This window comes from Geotrypetes seraphini, chromosome 12 (genome assembly GCF_902459505.1).
Source record: "Geotrypetes seraphini chromosome 12, aGeoSer1.1, whole genome shotgun sequence".
NCBI lineage: Eukaryota > Metazoa > Chordata > Amphibia > Gymnophiona > Dermophiidae > Geotrypetes > Geotrypetes seraphini.
This window is the reverse complement of record NC_047095.1, coordinates 95,115,778-95,135,204: the sequence shown is the minus strand read 5'-3', so window position 1 is coordinate 95,135,204 and position 19,427 is coordinate 95,115,778.

The following is a 19,427-nucleotide window of genomic DNA, read 5'->3' as shown; positions in this document are numbered from 1 at the left end:
CTTGGTTCAGCTCTTTAGGATTCAGTTGAGGAAGAGAGTATTCTCCACCAAGCTCCCTCTGAAGCCTCTTCGGCTCCTCCTCCTTTCTCTGTCTCAGCTGATCTGTTTTAACTCCCTCTAATTCGCCACTCCCTGCTCTGAAGAGGGGGAAGGGAGAGAAATCTCTCTGCAGCTGTGCCTGACTCAGTGACAGCTTCCTGTGTAGAGCCTGGCCTTCTGGGAGCTGTAGTTTCTTAGCTCCTGGGTTAGTCCTAGTGAAGTCAGCGCTTATAACATCAGCAGGGCCAACCTGATCCGCTCTCCTGCAATGGGGTTTCCTGCTCTTCTTCCCTAATACTGTGTCAAAGCTAGGAAGAGAGCTAGATTTGTCGCACTCCGTAAGGAAACGACAACTCTTTGACAATTTCTTAGGTAATCTTTATGACATCTCTTATACTAATCCTGTATATTCTGATGTAAACTTTATGTAATCTATTAGGTAACCTTTATGACATCTCTTATGCTAATCCTGTATATTCTGATGTAAACTTTATGTAATCTATTAATTCTTTTGTGTAATCCGCCTTGAACCGCAAGGTATTGGTGGAATAGAAATCACTAATGTAATGTAATGTAATCTGCCATTGTGTAGAAAAATGAAGACAAGTGAGAAAGGGAGACAAATACTCCTGATGCTGCAATCTATAGTATATATTGGTTTTCTTTCATTGCACTTTTAATACACTTGAAGTTTGCATGCCATTAATTTATTGCATCAGAAGTAAACTTATTTGTTTCTATCTGCATCACTCTAAGCCACATTATTACATCCACTACTTGACTGCACATAATAGTATCTGCTTGAATATCCAGTGAAATCTGAATTCATAACATTTTCTTAATGCTATAAATGTAATACCTACTAATAAGTACCATTTGCATGAAACAAGAAATCATATGGACTGATATTAAAATTGATTTAAATGGGCAGAAGAGTTTCATCCCTATTCTAGTTCAATTTTTTTAATAATTATTGAAAAAAAAGTTACACACGTGATCATTGATTATTTTTTCTTTTGTACTTTAACTGCTTTGTGTAACTTTTTTTAATAATTAATAAAAAAAATTGAACTGGAGTTTCATCCCTCTTAATTTGCTCAAGGCCACCCAACCACTGATATCCTGCAGCACTTAAGCGTGCAATGCCACTAAATATTGGCTCTTAGTAGCCATCACAAACATGGGCAAATTAGAAGCAGTACAGGGAATGTCAACACCCAATCCTATGTCCTGCAAATTATTACAATGACAATATGATGTTCAAAATTCCCTATAGTGGAACCAGCACATATGTTCAAACCAATGTGAACTCATACAAACTTGGAAAAAGAGTTTGCACTCTTTCTGTAATAATGATCAATTTTTCCTCATTTTTTCAGTGTGCACTCAATTATCAGAAACTGACAAATGGCTAGAAAAAAAAACCAGTACAAAACCAACTTTTTACTGTTTCCTATTCTAATACTGATGTCATGCAATGATTAGAATCGTAATTGCTCCATTTCATTGTCAGCCTAAAATTCTCAGGCTGTGATTCACTTCATAATTTCTCAAAAACTACTGAAGTTGGAGGTAATGCAATATTTCAAGCTGACCTTCCACATACAAAGATCCCTCTAACATCTTTTGCTTATATCAGCAGTTCATGTAGTAAGCATCCAACATAAAATGCAAAAGCATATCTCAGATAAGGAGTTAAGCCAGGATGCTACTTACTAGCCATTTCCTTCAAATGAGGGAGGAATTGTGAAGGATGGACCACCTTGTGGATAAAAGTTTCTTACAGTTACAAGTTCCCCAATCATGATGTCCCCGTCCCTATGGTAGCCTGGTATTAGCAGTAGTACTGGTTTTACTGGTGGGTAGTCTCTAAGTATACACTAACACTCAGCCGTATTCCACAGGATTTCACAGAGCATCAATGAAGTCAGAACCAGGTGAGCTTCCATCATTGAGGCTGTGAAACAGTTTCTCCTTTGTTAATGATCTCTCTTGCCACTCCAGTTGTTACACTTGAACATTGAGAAAGAATGATTAGAGTTCTTAATGGTGTTATCAAATTGAATATTTGGATAATGGGCAGAAATTATTAAGTATTTAACTGGACTGAATAAGACCTCTGCATTTGCTCAGAAGGTGATTGAGGAGAGTTTTGTGTCGTCTGCAAACTTGATGATCTCACTGGATGTTCCGTTTTCCAGGTCATTGATATAAATATTAAAAAGGATCGGCCCAAGTACCGAGCCCTGGGGTACACCACTAGTCAATTTCTCCCAGTCGGAGAACTTCCCATTAATGCCCACTCTCTGCTTCCTGTTATCCAGCCATTTGCCTATCCATCTTTGTATATCTCCCTCTATGCCATGGCTTTGTAGTTTCCTGAGAAGTCTTTCGTGTGGAACTTTGTCAAATGCTTTCTGGAAGTCCAAGTATATTATGTCCACCGGCTTTCCACTATCAATTTGCTTGTTCACGGTCTCAAAGAATTGGAGTAAATTCGTCAAACACGATTTCCCTTTCCTGAATCCATGTTGACTGGGTTTCATCAAGTCGTGTGTGTCCAAGTGCTGAACTATGCTATCCTTGATCAGTGATTCAATCATCTTGCCGGGGACAGACGTAAGACTCACAGGTCTATAGTTGCCCGGTTCTCCTCTCGATCCTTTCCTCCAGTCGTCTGGTATCTGACCAGTTCTGATTGACTGGTTTGCAATTTTTTGCAATAACTCTCCGATTTCAACCTTCAATTCCTTCAAGACTCTCGGGTGAATTTCATCCGGTCCAGGGGATTTGTCACTTTTAAGTTTGTCGATCTGGTAGTATATCTGATCTAAGTTCACTTCAACTGTGGTGAGGCTGTCCTCTATTTCTCCTGTAAACAGTTTCTCCGCTTCAGGTATTGTTGAGGTGTCCTCCTTCGTAAAGACGGACGCAAAGAAGGAATTTAGTTTGTCTGTGATTTGTTTATCTTCCTTGATGTACCCTTTTCTTCCCTTGTCGTCCAGGAGTCCCACTGCCTCTTTTGCAGGTTTTTTCCCTAAAGAAGGGCTTGAAGTTTTTGGCCTCCCGGGCTATTTTTTCCTCATAGTCCTGTTTTGCATCCCTCACCACCTTGTGACATTTCTTCTGTTCATCTTTATGTTTGTTCCAGGCTTTGGTTGTCTTCGTGCATTTCCATTTTTTGAAAGAGTCCTTCTTTTCTTTTATGGCTTCCTTCACCATATGGTCTCCCTTGGACCCTGCTGCTCAGCCCTAAGAGATATCGGCTCCTGACATCTATATTTATTTTAAAATATAGGGTGTTTCTTTTAAATATAACTTATGGCTCATTAAAATAGAGACAAATATTTATTTGATTTCAATAGTTGTGCAGGACAAAGTGTAATATAACAAAAAGTAAATTAACACTCCAGTGTCAAAAATAACCACACTAATAATCAAAAATGATAATTCTTAAAGTGAAAGAAAAGCCTTAGACATGCGTAGAGGTGAACCCACTCTCTACTGCTCTAGCATCATAGGCAAAAAACTTTTGCAAGAATTAATTTCTGGGGCAGGTAGGAGCAAAAGCAAAGACATGGTAAACGAGGCGCAAAACCTGTATATACCCAGATTTAAGAAAGGGTGCAAGAAGAATCATACAAAAAATCCAGCATGGATAAACAATGAAGTAAAAAAAAGTGATAGGAGACAAGAAAAAATCATTTTGGAAGTGGAAAAAGGACAAAACTGACGAAAATTGGAAGGAACACAGGAAGCAGCAAAAAGAATGCCACCGTGTAGTCAGAAAAGCAAAGAAAGAATACAAAGAGAGACTAGCCAAGGAAGCACAAAATTTTAAACCATTCTTCCGATATGTGAAAGGAAAGCAGCCGGCGAGGGAAGAGGTGGGACCTTTGGACGAGGGAGACAGGAAGGGAGTGGTGAAGGAGGAAAAAGAGGTGGCTGATAGACTAAACACGTTCTTCTCATCGGTCTTTACAAGAGAAGTAGAGAATGACACGGTGACAAAATTCATCACCGTTCCCGTCCCCGCGGATAACCGCGGAAACCATCTTCATGTCATTCTTTAAGGAGAGAGGGAAGAATCAGAGTATGAAAGGCCACAACAACTGACCCACAAGCTTTGCTATGAAGAATGCTGGTGTAGAAGGGCTGTGGTTGAAATAGACACTAGAAAATGACATGGGATTATTTCCCGTGGTTATCCGCGGGGACGGGAACGGTGATGAATTTTGTCACCGTGTCATTCTCTAAAGAGAAGACACGTTTAACGTGCCTGAGCCGGAAACAATCTTCAAGAGAAATCAAGAGGGAAAATTATCATACTTCGAGGTAAGTCTCGAAGACATGCTCAAGCAGATAGATAGATTAAAAATTGACAAATCTCCGGGACCAGACGGAATCCACCCAAGAATACTGAAAGAGCTCAGAGACAAAACAGCAAAGTTACTGCGACAGATTTGTAATCTATCCTTGAGAACAGGGGTAATCCCGGAGGACTGGAGGATAGCAAATGTTACGCCTATCTTCAAAAAAGGATCGAGAGGGGACCCGGGGAACTATAGACCGGTGAGCTTAACCTCAGTTCCGGGGAAGATGGCCGAATCATTGATCAAGGAAAGTATCAATGAACACATAGAAAAAAATAATCTGTTGAGAACAAGCCAGCATGGTTTCTGTAAAGAGCATGGTTTCTGTAAAGGAAGATCATGCCAAATGAACCTACTGCAATTCTTTGAGGGGATAAGCAAAAAACTGGACAAAGGTGACCCTATAGACATCGTATATCTGGATTTCCAAAAAGCTTTTGACAAGGTACCCCACGAGCGCCTACTAAGGAAGCTGTGGAGCCATGGGGTAGAAGGGGACGTGCACAGATGGGTCAAAAATTGGCTGGGGGACAGGAAGCAGAGGGTAGGAGTAAAGGGACACTATTCTGACTGGAAAGGGGTCACGAGTGGTGTCCCACAGGGGTCAGTGCTGGGACCGTTGCTGTTCAATATATTCATTAATGATCTGGAAACAGGGACAAAGTGCGAAGTTATAAAATTCGCGGATGACACAAAACTCTTCAGTAGGGTCAGAACTGTTGAGGAATGCAAAGATCTACAAAGTGACCTGAACAAGCTGGGTGAGTGGGCAAATAGATGGCAGATGAGCTTCAATGTAGAGAAATGTAAAGTCTTGCACATAGTGAAAGGGAACACGATGTACAGCTATACGATGGGAGGGAAGGTATTGGGGTAAGGCAACCTTGAAAAAGACTTGGAGGTATTGGTGGATACAACGATGAAGCCAGCGGCACAATGTGCAGCGGCCTCAAAAAAGGCGAACAGAATGTTGGGCATTATCAAAAAAGGTATCACTACCAGAACGTAGGAAGTTATCCTGCCGCTGTATCGAGCGATGGTGCGCTCGCATTTGGAGTACTTTGTGCAATACTGGTCGCCGCACCTTAAGAAGGATATGGTGATGCTTGAGAGGGTCCAGAGGAGAGCAACAAAAATGATTAAGGGTATGGAAAACCTTGCTTATATCGAAAGGCTGGAGAAGCTGGGGCTCTTTACCCTGGAAAAGCGGAGACTTAGAGGGAACATGATTGAGACATATAAAATCATGAAAGGTAGAGAGAGGACAGATTCTTCAGGCTAGCAGGGACATCAAAAACAAGAGGGCACTCAGAAAAACTGAAAGGAGACAGATTCAAGATGGATGCTTGGAAGTACTTCTTCACTCAGAGTGTGGTGGACACCTGGAATGCGCTTCCAGGAGAGGTGATAGGACAGAGTACAATAATGGGTTTCAAAAAGGGCTTGGATGACTTCTTGAAGGAGAAAGGGATTACAGGGGTACTATACAAGCTACTTCAGGATTAGGGCATAAACAATTCAGGTGGTGGGAACTTACAGGTCAAGGACCTGGAGGGCACCACGGGAGCGGGCTGCTGGGCGCGATGGACCTCTGGTCTGACCCAGCAGAGGCAATACTTATGTTCATATGTTCATAGCCAAAACAAGTGTACACTGTGAAAAAAATCACAAGCAGGGAAAGGCTGATGATTGTTTTGTAGTACAGAACCACTGCTTCAGAGCCTCACATCAGCAAATCAAGCTGACAGTTTAGACATACCAGCTGCCACATACTACCGCAAAATGTAATAACTTAGTTTATAATAACAGAAAAGATTTTTTTTTTAATCCATTTGGTCTGCTTAGTTATTCTGTCCATACTGCTCTGGATACTTTCTAAGATTCCAATCAGAATGTGATCCATACAAAGTATCTCTCCAGAACAGTCAATTGTGTCCCCACTCTTGGTAATCTATCACCCTGTATAACTAAGCACATCTAATACACCCTTTGTACTAGCCTGCATCAACCTTCATTATCTCTAACCACAAGGCTTTACATTAAAAAGTAAAAGAAATCTGCTTGATATGGAGTTATTTATCAAGCCTAAGCTAAACAGATAAAGCCAGTGACATTCAGTTCTGATACCATTATGGATAAATGTGTTGATTGTATGAATAAGTTTGAACATCAATGCTGGGTTTGAATATTGATCCCCTGAAAGTTTTGAAAACCATAATGGAACACTGCCTCCATCATTTACATGGCCTCTGTCTTTCTCCCTCATTCTCTTCATGTCTCTTAATCAATTTTCATGTCTCCTCCATGCATTGGCCCTCTCACTACTTCTTCTTAGTTGTCTCAAGTTTCAGCTCTGTAAACAACTCCTTCACTCAATGTTTCTTTCTCCCTTTTCCAGTCCTTTGTCTTCTCCCTCCTCATCCTATTCCTCTCTCTCCATTTCATACTTACATGTTATTTTCCTATGCTTACCCTTAATTACTACTAGTACTATTACTTATCAGTATGGGAAGAATTCTACATAGAGTGATAAAGGTTAGGCATGATTTTAGGGGTTAGTTTTGATGATATTAACATATATTGGATGCCAAAATGGGGCAAAAATGTTAGTTAGAAGCCTCAGGTCACTTTCTGTAACTTGAAGCCTAACCCATTCTAATGTGTAACTGGAAAGGGAGTGTGCCACATATCAAGTTGAACTTGTAACTGCATCTTCCTCCCTTTCTATCAAAATGCATTTCCTTAGATTACTTCTGCATCTATAATATCTTCATCCTATACTCTCCTATTCCTGAGTTTTCCTTCATTTGAAAAAAACTCAACTTTTTGTACACTGATTTCCTCTTACCATATACAGTATAGCCTGTGACTGCGTGGTGTCCCATTTAGTGAACTGAAAGGGTCACTTTTTCTTTTTTTTTTTACTTTCTTTATTTATAAATTTCAAAAATACAATACAAGAATCCTCTTGTTACAGAAAATCAGAGAAAAAATATAAGAACACAAATTGCATAAAAACCATGTAAACAGATTAAATCTGTAGAAAGAAAATTTAAACAAGTAAAATAAATTATGCAAAATTAAGAATTAAATAGCCACTCTTTCTTAGACCTCTATAATGACCAGGAGGACAAGAATGTAACGAGATAAGGAGATCTCCAACAATATTTCTGTTTCAAAAGGAAAAAAAAAGGCTTAACATAATTCCATCCGGTTCAATTATCTAATAGCCCTCAAATCTGTATTACTTTTTGCGTCCAGAAAACTTTGAAGTTGCTCTGGCACAAAATACACATATTTCATTCCAGCATATTTAATCATAAATCTGCATGGATAACTAAGCAAAAAGGTAGCTTCAATTTTTATAGTCTCCTCCCTCATACTCAGGAATATTTTCCTTCTCTCTTGAGAGGACTTAGTAACATCAGGAAAAATCCAAATATTTTCTCCCATGAACAAACTCTGGGAGGAACGAAAGAAAATTTTCATTATTGTATTTAAGTCCTGCTCAAGCACAAAAGAAACTATCAAAGTACCTTGGTATTGAACTTCTTTCTGAGATGTTTCAAGTATGCCAGTTAAATTCTTTAAATCTATTTCTTGTGAAGGAGAGCAATCTGACTTCCTTGGCAAGTAATATATTTTATTAATCGGTGGTATCAGATCTGCAGCTATTTTTAAAGTCTCCATTAGGCATTTCTTGAAAGTTTCAATAGGTGAAATTAAATTTAACTTGGGAAAGTTCAAAACACGCAAATTTAGTCTCCTATTGAAGTTTTCCAACTGTTCAATTTTATGTTGTAGAAAATTCCTATCCTTCACCATAGTTGCTGATAAAGTCTGTAATAAAGAAATCTCTTTATCAACTTGCTCAAATTTCTTATTAGTTTCTATTTGAATACTGAAGTAGTCAAACCTGTCAAACCTGAATACTGAAGTAGTCAACCTGATCACTGCTGAATCCAGCACAGGGCAGCGTGCAAAGTGAGAGGGAGGCGATCCGGATGAGTACAGCGTCTTCACACGGAGGGGGTCAAATCACTGACTGAGCCGCTGAGTCGATATTCTCTTGAGTAGCAGAGGCAGCTGACTCCTCAGCGGTGACACTGGCAAACATACTCAAGATAGTACACAGACTCGAAACGGCGGCAACAAAATCGGCAGAAGACATCTCTAACGTCATAAGTAAATTAGAAGTAAATCTTCTAATTTACTTATGACGTTAGAGACTTACCTTCGATAGTGGTCGATAGTGTCGAAAGCTGCGGTCAGGTCTAGTGAAATGAGAAGAACAGATTTTTGATGATCTAGGGAATAGTTAACAGTTGAAATGAGACGTAATAGTGATAATTCAGTAGAGTAGGAAGAGCGAAAGCCAGTTTAGTGTGGATGCGGGGCATTAGTTTTTTCAATAAATTCGGCAAGTTGATTGTAGATAATTTTTTCTGTTAGTTTAGAGATGAGAGGGAGGTTGGCTATGGGATGAAAATTTGCTGGCAATGTTGGATCTGAGTTGTGGTTCTTTAATTTTGGGAGAACGAGAGCGGTTTTCCAAGCTTTGGGGACACAATTGTCTGAGAGGCATTTTGTTACCATTTCCAAGAGAAATGGTCCGAAGAAGGTAAAAAAAATTTTCAGAAGCATAGGTGGGATACTCTCTGTGGAGTTATTTGGTGTGTTGATGGATTGGAGAACTTTGAAAAAATTGTCTAGAGATGGAGGTTTAAAGTTAGTAAAAGTATTAAATGGTAGAAGAGTTGGCTCATCCAGGGTATCTTGGGGGAGGGTATGAATTGATTGTCCAAGGTGAGAGCGGATCTCCTTGATTTTATTATCAAAAAATAATGCAAGCTCAGAGGCTGGAGGTTGTGTGGGAAGAGGGGGTGGGGTTTTTTTGGAATGAGGGGATAATGATTGAACTATACTAAAGAGTGCGGAGGAGTTACGAGCTGTGCTTATAAATTTTGAGTAGTATTCTTTTTTAGCTTGTTGAATGGCGATTTTGTATAGAGTGGCCCTTTCTTTATATACCAGAAGCAAATGATTTGATCGGGTAATACGCCATTTGCGCTCCGTAGAGCGAAGTTGTCGGTGGAGAAGGATAAGTTTGTCATTGAACCATGGTTTCTTTTTTGGTTGTAATTTTGATAATCTTTCTTGGGTGGGAGCAAGAAGGTTTATCAGAGATTTTGTAGCAGTGTTCCAAAGCGAATATTGTTCATCTATAGTAAGATTCATGAGATCCTGAGGTTTTAAATTGAATGAATTCTGAATATCTGGCAAAGTAATTTTATTGATATTTCTGGTGGTATAAGTGTTCTGTTGGGGGGGGAGGGGTTGAGTGGAATAAGATATTTGAAAATCAATAAGAACGTGGTCAGACCAGGGGAGAGGATGTGTTTGAAAGTTTTGAAAAAGATGACTAATGATAGTTGGACTAAAGATCACGTCAATAGTGTGTCCTGCAGAGTGGGTAGGCATGGAGAGAAGAGGGGTTAGGGATAGATAATAATAATAATAATAATAACTTTATTTTTATATACCGCCAGCTATCTTGCGACTTCTAGGCGGTTTAGAGTAAAAGAGATTGTGAATACAATGAAGAAAATGTAAATACAATAAAGAGAGGCTTTACGTACAATGAATTAAGGAGTTTAGCAGTGTACATCTCAATGCAATAAAGAGAAACTTTACGTACAATGAATTAAAGAGTATAGCAGTATACTTCTCGTACAATGACTTATAAAGTAAAGCAGGTTACATCTGATAATATTAATAATAATAATAATTTTAACAACAGTTTGTGTGTTGTAAGGCCCGGAAGTGCCAAGCTGTTTGTTCAGAAGTAGAAGTATTCCGTGACTTGAATAGAGTGTTCGTAGATAGTGATTAGGGGTTGGGGTTAACAGTTTACGAGTTTAGTTATGTGATGGTGTTACGAGGGGGTTGATGTTCCGGTTCGTTGCTTAGGTGTTTCAAGAATAGGTAAGTTTTTAGGTGTTTCCTGAATTCTTCATAGTTGTTTGTGTGTGCTATGAGTTTTTCTAGGTCTTTTCCTCATATGGCTGCTTGATATGAAAGCAGTTGTTGATGGTATCTCTTATATTTGCACCCTCTAGCCGGTGGGGAAACAAATTTCATGTGTGTTTTTCTTTCGTGTCTGTTGGTTGGGAATGAGAAGAGATCTGTGATGTATTTTGGGGCTAGGCCATTTAATACTTTGAAGCAGAGACATCCTAGCTTGAACTTTGTGCGCGCCTCCATCGGCAGCCAGTGTAGGAGTCGGTAAGAAGGGGTTATGTGATCTGACTTCTTCAGCCCGAAAATCATCCTGACTGCTGCATTTTGTATCAGTTGTAGTCTTTGCATTTGCTTCTGGGGGATCGTCAGATGGGTGATGTTGCAATAGTCCAGGTGGTTTAGTATTAGGGATTGTACTAGCATTCTGAAAGCTGAAGTGTGGAAGTACGCCTTAATGGATTTAAGTTTCCAGAGAGTGAAGAACCCTCTTTTGATTAAGGAGTCTATGTGGTCCTTCATGGTTAGGCTTTGGTCTAGTATTACTCCTAGGATCTTCATCGTTGGTTGAATGGGGTAGTTTAGATTGTTAATGTGTAGTGATGTTGTCGTATTCTGTGCGTGTGGCGAGGCTATGAAGAATTTGGTTTTTTCTGAATTGAGCTTCAGTTTGAAATCTGTGGTCCATTGTTCCATCGTGGTTAGCGCTTCAGTTGCTGGGGGGATGGTTTCAGAGGGGGATGCCGTGAATGGGATTATGATTGTGAAATCGTCTGCATAGCTGAATACTTTTATGCCTCGCTGGGTTAGCTGCGTGCCCAATGAGGCTATGTAGATGTTGAAGAGTAGTGGGGATAGTGGGGATCCTTGTGGAACGCCTGATGGGTTTTTCCATGTTTTTGAGAGATTGCAGTTGAAGCGGACTTGATATGTGCTGGTTGTGAGGAAATCTCGGAACCAATCCAGCACTTCGCCTCCGATGCCGATTGAATCTAAACATTGTAGTAGTTTTTTGTGATCCACCAAGTCGAAGGCTGAGATCATGTCAAATTGCATCACTAAGGCTTTGTGGCCTTTGCTGAATAGGTTACGTAGGTATTCTAAGATTGCTGCTATTACCGTCTCGGTACTGAACAGAGGTCTGAAGCCTGACTGGGTTTCATGTAGCAGTGAGAACCGATCTAGGTAGTCCATCAGTTGGGTTTGTACCAAGCCTTCCATTATTTTTACGAAAAATGGGATAGATGCTACTGGTCTATAGTTGGTTGCTGATGTTAGGGGTAGTTTACGATTTTTTGGGATTGGGGTGATTATAATGTGACCATTTTTTGATAGGAATTTTCCATTTTTTAAATTGTTGAACATATGAGTCCATAGTGTTATTTTAAAGTCTAGAGGGGCTGCTTTCATTATGTTGGGTGGATAGGGATCTAGGATGCAGTTTGATTTGGTGTATTTGTTGTATAGTTTTATGAAGCTGCTCCATTCTAGGTCCTGAAAGGAGTTCCAATACATGTCTACTGGTGTTTCGTTTTCATGTATGTTGGTTATTTGTTGTTCATCTGTGTTGTTTGTTGGGCCATTTTTCCTTAGGTTCACAATTTTTGAGTTGAAGTGTTGTGCTAGGTCGTCTGTTGATGGAAGTTCTGTGTCGTGCGTTGATTGACTGTGGCGTGTGGTGTCGAATAAATTTTTGACTAGATTGAACAATTCATGAGTATTAATTCCTTTTGAGCTTGTGTTGGATGTGTATATTTTGGATGAGTAGAATTTTTTCCTTTTTTCTTTTATCAGTTGTTTATATTCCTTTATGTTTGCTCTCCAATTGTTCCTGTCAGATTTTTCACCTGTTTTGTTCCAGATCCTTTCTAGTCGTCGTGTTGATTGTTTCATTTTTTGTAGTTCGGAATCGAACCAGTTGTTATATTTATTTGAGCGGTTTGTTCTGTTTTGTTTGGGAGCTATTTTGTCTAAGATGGTTGTGCTTGTTTTTGACCAATGTTCCCAGAATTCGCCTTCTTCATTCATCTCCTCGCGCGCTTCATAATGGGCCCAGTATTCCTCTGGGTTAATGTGGCCCCTTGTGAGATGTTCTTTTTTTATCCTTGGGTGCGTTTTTTCTTTTGGTTGGTTCCAGATTAAATTAAAGTAATAGGTGTAATGGTCGGACCAGATGTCGTGGTTCCAGATGCCGTTTGATATGGAAATAGTGGGATTTAGGATTTCTTTTGAGGACATGGTTACCAAATCTAGCTGGTGGCCTTTTTCATGGGTTTGTGTGGGTGAAGGTAGAAAGAAGTTGAGTGAGGATAGGAATTTTTTGAAGTCTTTTGTGTTGGGATTTTCCTCTTTTTCTAATTGTAGGTTCGCGTCTCCTGCTATTAAATTGTAAGACGGGGTGATTGAGTTGTGTAGGATGAATTCATAGAGTTCTTCTCTGGCTTTTGACCAGCATTTTGGCGGTACATAAAATAGAATGCAGGAGAGGTACTCTTCTAGGTCCTTGTTGCTAATTTTGCATGCTAGTGTTTCTAGTTGATTGGTTTTCTTGGAATCAACTAATTCAAGTTTGAGTTCTTCCTTGAGGATGATTGCTAGTCCTCCCCCTCTTCGGTCTTCACGGTTTAGCATGTGAATTTTGTAGTTATCTGGTATTAGGTCATTTAGTATTGGGTCCATGTTAACCATGTTTCTGTTAGAAAGAGGCAAGCTATCTTTTTGTAAGCGATCCAGTCTTTGATTAAGAAGGCTTTGTTCCTTACTGATCTAGTGTTGAGGTAGGCGCAGGAAATGGAGGTGGTTGTGGTGAGTGTGTTGGGTGTATTGGTTTTGATGAGTTTTATCTCCCTTGGTCTTTTTTTGAGGGTACGGTAAGGTTTATTCTTATTTGTGATTATTTTAATGTGATTTACTCTTTCTTCCTGCTGGTTAGTTAGGAGTTTAGTTGGTGTGTCAGGTTCGTGGGCGGAGTGAAGCTTTGGATAGAGTGATATGACTTTTTTCACATTGTTGCACAGTAAATATATCAGTAGGATTGGTAAGAGCTTCATGATTGCTGGTTTTGGTATCCTTCTAGTCTTGACTTGTGTTGGTTTTTCTGTCTGTAAAAGCTTTCTATCTTTATCAATCAATACTCTTGCAGAGGATTGCAAGTAAGTTGTTATAGGACTACGGCGGATTTGACTGGGTTAATAGTCGGTGCTGGACGGGAGGAGGAGCAGGGGTCCCGCGCTCTTTACCTTGTTGGGGTCAGTGGATGATCTGGTGGAGCGGTCTTTTAGGGTGAAGTGTTCCACGCAAGTGTTCCCCTTCAGGTGTTCCCTTCAGGTGCTCCTCTCTGGTGCTACACGAGATATGGTGTCCTCCTGCGGGATCGGGGGGGCGGAGCAGGGCTCCCACGCCGGCCCGACCATGCTGCAAATCAAGGTGCTGGCGCTGTATTTTTAAAATTTGTATGGTGTCCTCCTGCGGGATCGGGGGGGCGGAGCAGGGCTCCCACGCCGGCCCGACCGTGCTGCAAATCAAGGTGCTGGCGCTGCATTTTTTAAATTTGTATGGTGTCCTCCTGCGGGATCAGGGGGGCGGAGCAGGGCTCCCACGCCGGCCCGACCGTGCTGCAAATCAAGGTGCTGGCGCTGTATTTTTTAAATTTGTATGGTGTCCTCCTGCGGGATCGGGGGGGCGGAGCAGGGCTCCCACGCCGGCCCGACCGTGCTGCAAATCAAGGTGCTGGCGCTGTATTTTTTAAATTTGTATGGTGTCCTCCTGCGGGATCGGGGGGGCGGAGCAGGGCTCCCACGCCGGCCCGACCGTGCTGCAAATCAGAGATTAGAGTCAGAAGTTCGGCTGTGTTATGATGGTTAGGAAGATTGAAATGTATGTTGAAATCCCCAAGAATGATAGAGTTAGGGTAGGAGATGTTGAAGTCGAAGATGGTAGTTATAAGAGTAGATAGAGAAGATTTAGTAACTGGAGGGGGTAGATAGGTCAGGAGAAAATTAAGAGATAGGAAGTTTTTTAAATTTATTGAAAATTGGAGCGTTTCAAACGGATGATTATTGTAATTGGAGAGAGGAGCAGAGTAGAGGTTGATAGTCGTATGGTAAATTACTGCGAGGCCTCCTCCCTTTTTGTGTGATCGAAGTTGAAATCTTGCTTTATAATTGTTGGGGCAGGCTTGGGTCAGATAGGCCTCTTCTCCCTGGGTTAGCCAGATCTCAGTTAAACAGAGAATATGAAGGTTGTGTTGAAGAATTAAATCATGAATTAAGTGATGTTTGTTTTTAATGGAGCGCACATTTAGGAGACCTACATTAATTGTGGATGAGTGTTGTGGTGAAGAGGGATGGGTAGTAGAATCTAAGGAAATTGGGATAGTTGTATAATATCTTGATTGGTTGCCTAGAACAGTTGGGGGGAGGGTTCGGGGGGGGGGATGATGGCCCCATATGACCGGGATGGAGGACATAAGATTAGTCTTATAGTTAGGAAGGGTAGATAGGGGAGGGGAAGGAAGGTAAAGAAGGAGCGAGATTGAAAGGCTATAGGTTAGGAGAGTAGTTAAAAGCAGACGTGAGAATTTACCTGTTTAGTTCTTTGGAACTTTGTTGGGAGCGTTAAGAAATGAGCCTTGAAGTAGCCACATGAAGGAGCAGGTCCTGCTCCTTGTGCGTGCTCCTTTGGCGTGCGCCGCAAAGAAAGTGATTTTAAAGGGGAGGCTACCGGAGAAGATTTGTGGGCGGAGTCGTCAGCGCTGCTGCTTCATGGCGGCGGTCTCCTTAGAGAGCAAGGGAGCCTGTTAAGACCAAAACAAAAATACATTAGGGAGAGAAACAGAGGACAATGCAGGTTATAAAATAAATATACAAAGAGAATGCCACCATCCGAATGAGTAAATAGCAACATACAAATATATGAAGACAGTTTGCAGAGCAGTATACAATAAAAGGTGCGTTAAAACTTAAGGTAAAAACAAATAAAAGACATTGGGCTGCTAAAGGAGCAGTTGTGGTAGTGCAGGGCTTGGCAGAGTGCAGGTTAATCTAGCGTGCGCCGCAAAGAAAGTGATTTTAAAGGGGAGGCTACTGGAGAAGATTTGTGGGCGGAGTGGTCTCCTTAGAGAGCAGGGGAGCAAATATATGAAGACAGTTTGCACAACAGTATACAATAAAAGGTGCATTAAAACTTAAGGTAAAAACAAATAAAAGACATCGAGCTGCTAAAGGAGCAGTTGTGGTAGTGCAGGGCTTGGCAGAGTGTTAGAACCCTATAAATTAAGCTAAAACTCACTAAATCTGTACTGCTTCCTATGAATGTCCTGGACCCTTTGTTGCACATCTATGAGGACAGTTTTAGTTTAACTGAACTCCACAACATACTAAATATTTGAGGGTGCTAGTCCAGTGGATTTGGTAAAGCTTTTCATTCTTAATTATTCACCTTTATTTCATCATGTATTGGAGAATCTAGATAGGTAGGTGGGTTATAATGAGTCCTGGATGGGAAGAATTCCTACATTATTGGGTTCATAGTCAGTGGCGCGCAAGACACCAGCGTGCTGACAATTCAGCGCAAGAAAGAAGCAAGCCGCTGAAAGCCGCCAAAAAACATTATTTTTAAAGAGCTCCAACAGGGAATATGGGGAGGAATCCCCCACTTAAATGCATAGTGTTCGCGCTGCCATTGGGGGTGTGGAGGGGGTGCAACCCCCACATTGTAGAGAAATCTGAATTTTTTCTGATTTTTTCAGGAAAAGTTCCGTTTTCTCTATAATGTGGGGGATTGCACCCCCACACCCCCCGACGGCAGCGAAAACACTATACATTAAAGTGGGGGGGTTCCCCCCCACACCCCCATCAGAGCTCTTTATAAATAATGTTTTTCGGAGGCTTTCGGCTGCACGCTTCTTTCTTGCACTGAATTTTCAGCGCTGGATTGTTGGTGCGCTAGTGTCTGGCACGCGATTATCCCGTCACCCATTATTGACACAGTTTTGCTATATTTTTGATTGTATTCCTCTTCTGCCCCCTAAAGCATACTTGTTTAAATTGTAACATGGAGTATTTGCTTGTATCTGGAGGTACAGACCCCCTATAGTGCAGAGGTCTCTGATGTACATGGCCCTTAATCATGGAAGTATGGAAGTTCTAGATCTTTTTATTCTCATGATAAAGCAACCCAGCTCAAGGGTTTGTTTGACAGGGTGGTTTTCCAGAGAAGAGATGGTTCCAACTGGAGCAGGCAATGCTTGGATCTCTTTTATTAAGTTATATGCCTTGGATGTCTCTCGGTGCTTTATGAATAGCACATAGGCCCGGATTCTGTATAGGATGCCCAGGAGGGGCATCCTATACAGAATCGGGCCTACACTAACCCTGATTCTATAACCAGCATCCAAGTTATAGACACCGGTTAAAGAATAGGGTTAGAGTAGACGTGGCCGCTACACTTATCACAACAAGAGATCTCCCTGCCGCAATAAGTATAGCAGCCGCCTGTCCAATTGCCGGAAGGAGGGTACCCAACCACTCCTGCTGGAAGATGCCCCCCCCCCCAACACTACCGATCGCCGGCTGAAGGGTGTCCAACCCCTCCTGCCGGAATGCCGCCCTCCCCCCCCCCGACATAACCAATCGCCGATAGGAGTGTGCCCAATCCCTCCTACCGGAGGACGCCCCCGCTCTGGACCCCACCATGCTAACACCCCTCCCCCGTGCTAACACCCACCAATAACCACCCCTAACCTCCCCCCAACTAACCTCCCCCCAAACTAACCTCTAATTGTTGGCCAGCCGGCCGAGTCTTGCTACCGTCCAGCCGGCTGGCCCGCCTCATCGAAATGAGGCGGGCCCACCCCTTCCCGGCCTATCCCGTGAAGCCTAAAGCCTGATTGGCCCAGGCTCTAGGCGCTCTAGGGGTGTTAGCACGGGGGAGGGGTGTTAGCGCGGGTGGTCAGGAGGGGGGCGTCCTCCAGCAGGAGAGATTGGGCACCCTCCTGCTGGCGATCGGTAGTATCGTGGGGCATCTTCTGGCAGGAGGGATTGGGTACCCTCCTGCCAGCGATCGGTTGTGTCGGGGGGAGGGCGGTGTTCCAGGAGGAGGGGTTGAGCACCTTCCTGTCGGCGATCGGTAGTGTTGGGGGGCATCTTCCGGAAGGAGGGGTTGGGCACCCTCCTGCCGGCAATCGGACAGGTGGTCGATATACTTATTGCGGCAGGGAGATCCCTTGCCACGATAAGTATAGCGGCCGCGTCTATTTATAATGTAGGCCAGCATTTTGCTGGCCTACATTGTAAACGTCTCTTCCTCTACTAAGAAGATGCGTAAGCCGCCTAGGTTCACCTAAAGCCCTTAGGTGAGCTTAGGCAGTCTTGCGGGCCTCCCTAGGCTCCCAGAGGCGCCTTCAATATAGGCGGCTTGCCTGGGGAGAATTTTTTTTTAAAATGTGCTTCCCGATTGGCTGATTAGATAGCTGTAGGATGCCTACAGCTGCCTAAAATCGGGACACACTTTGCAGAATCAGGGCCATATAGTCTAGACAGTAGATTCTATATTAACTTTCATAAGATAATAACAATTCATCTCTTCAAATACGCATATCTTAAGATAACAGCTTGGTGGTGCTTCTGTGTGTATAGTGTTTGAACACACAGACCGATATCACCAAAATCGTCATCGGTCTCCAGATACTCAAAAATATTTCAGGTATATTTTCTATAATGTTCACATTAGAAATTTAAATGCTCATCTTATTTGTAACATAATTATGGGATCTTGTCTGACATAGAACTATGTTTTGCCCATCAGAGGCTATTTCAAGGTACTTCCCCTATTCAGTACAAAAAAGATATACAACTTTAAGAAGTCATACTACTTCTGAAAAGTAATATTTTAACCAGAACATATTTAATTCAATTGTTTTTATATCAAAATATTAGAAAAAAAATCACCTTAGTTTTTCCGGTTCCCTGCTTACTGCTTATCTATGCTTTTACGGGAAATATGGCCACAGCTTTTTTTAAAAGGTTTAGAGAAACATCATGTATCCAATCACAGAGGCATATCCCTTTCATGATGTGGAAAAGTGCTTAAATCAATGTCATCCACTCGGTCTCTGCACTAAGGGGCTCATAATCGAAAGAGAAAAATATCCAAAAACCACCGATAATAAAACTGGGTTTTGGACATATTTAAAAACGACCTAGGCCTTTATAGTGTCGCTCAACTTCCAAAGCTAAAAGGGACATTTCGGGAGACGTGTCGAGGGTGAGAATTGGACGGGACATGGGCCGGTTTAGACTTAATCGTACAGCATGTAAAACCGAAACTTTAACAACAGAGCCTAGACGGAACTTGGACATTGTGACTTAGACCATGTAAAACATGGTCTAAGTCACAAAAACCCACTTAAACTCACCAGATAAGCACTGAAAACACATAACACAGACCCCCACACACTACCCCAGTGATCACCAACCCCTCCCACCCCCATAAAAATTTTATTCACAACTTTAAATTTCAGTCTCCAGACCATCATCACTTGGCCGCCTGGCATAGGAAAGCCTAGTCGTCCAGCACAGAGGCAGCTTAAGTCATCTTGGGGGTGGGTTAGGGACCCATAGAGAGGAGGACCCATGCCCATAAGCCCCTGTAATCACTGCATTAATACTGAAACATGTGCACTCCCCTATACACCCCAGAACCCTTTTGTACAGGCATATAAGTGGTTCCTGCAACCATAAGGGCTATTGGGGTGGTAGATAGGTAGATCTAGGGAATTCTGGAGGTGGTTTGGGGGGCTCCCCATCACCTATAAGGGAGCTGTAGTGAGGCGAAGCCATGGCACCCTGTTTGTGAAGTTCACAGCAGTACCCTGTAAGGTACCCCACTATTTAGGTGGCATGTCTGGATGTTCAGTCCATCACGTTGCAGACCCCTCCCACATCCAACAGGGCTTGTTCTAGGTGTTTTGGACTTGGACGGAAAGTTGGATGGAAA